Source organism: Brassica oleracea, chromosome C5 (assembly GCF_000695525.1).
Source record: "Brassica oleracea var. oleracea cultivar TO1000 chromosome C5, BOL, whole genome shotgun sequence".
NCBI classification, from domain to species: Eukaryota; Viridiplantae; Streptophyta; class Magnoliopsida; order Brassicales; family Brassicaceae; genus Brassica; species Brassica oleracea.
The window spans coordinates 7,507,727-7,508,199 of NC_027752.1; positions in this window are offsets into that span (position 1 = coordinate 7,507,727).

Below are 473 nucleotides of genomic sequence, written 5' to 3' on the forward strand. Positions count from 1 at the left end.
TATAGTCATAACGCCTGAGAATATAAATCTTGTTGGGTATAAGTGGGTATTCGTGAGAAAAGTAACACGATATAAAACCTGATTAGTTGCCCAAAGATTTTCTCAGAGACCGGGAATTGATTTTGAGGAAATGTATTATCCGGTAATGGATGCAATTATGTTTAGATTTTTGATGAGTCTAATGGCATCTAAAAATCTTGAAATGCATCTTATAGACGTTTTGACTACATATTTGTGCGGATCGTTGGATAACAATATATATATGAAACTCCCTGAGGGATTGAATATGCCAGGGGCATTGAAAGAAAAATCCAGGGAGATTTGTTCGGTCAAGTTATAGCGATCACTTTACGGATTATAGCAATCCGGACGCATGTGGTACAATCGCTTAAGTGAATATCTTTTGATAAAGGATATGTGAATGAAGCGATATGTCCATGCGTTTTTATAAAGAAATCGTCATCTGGCTTTGT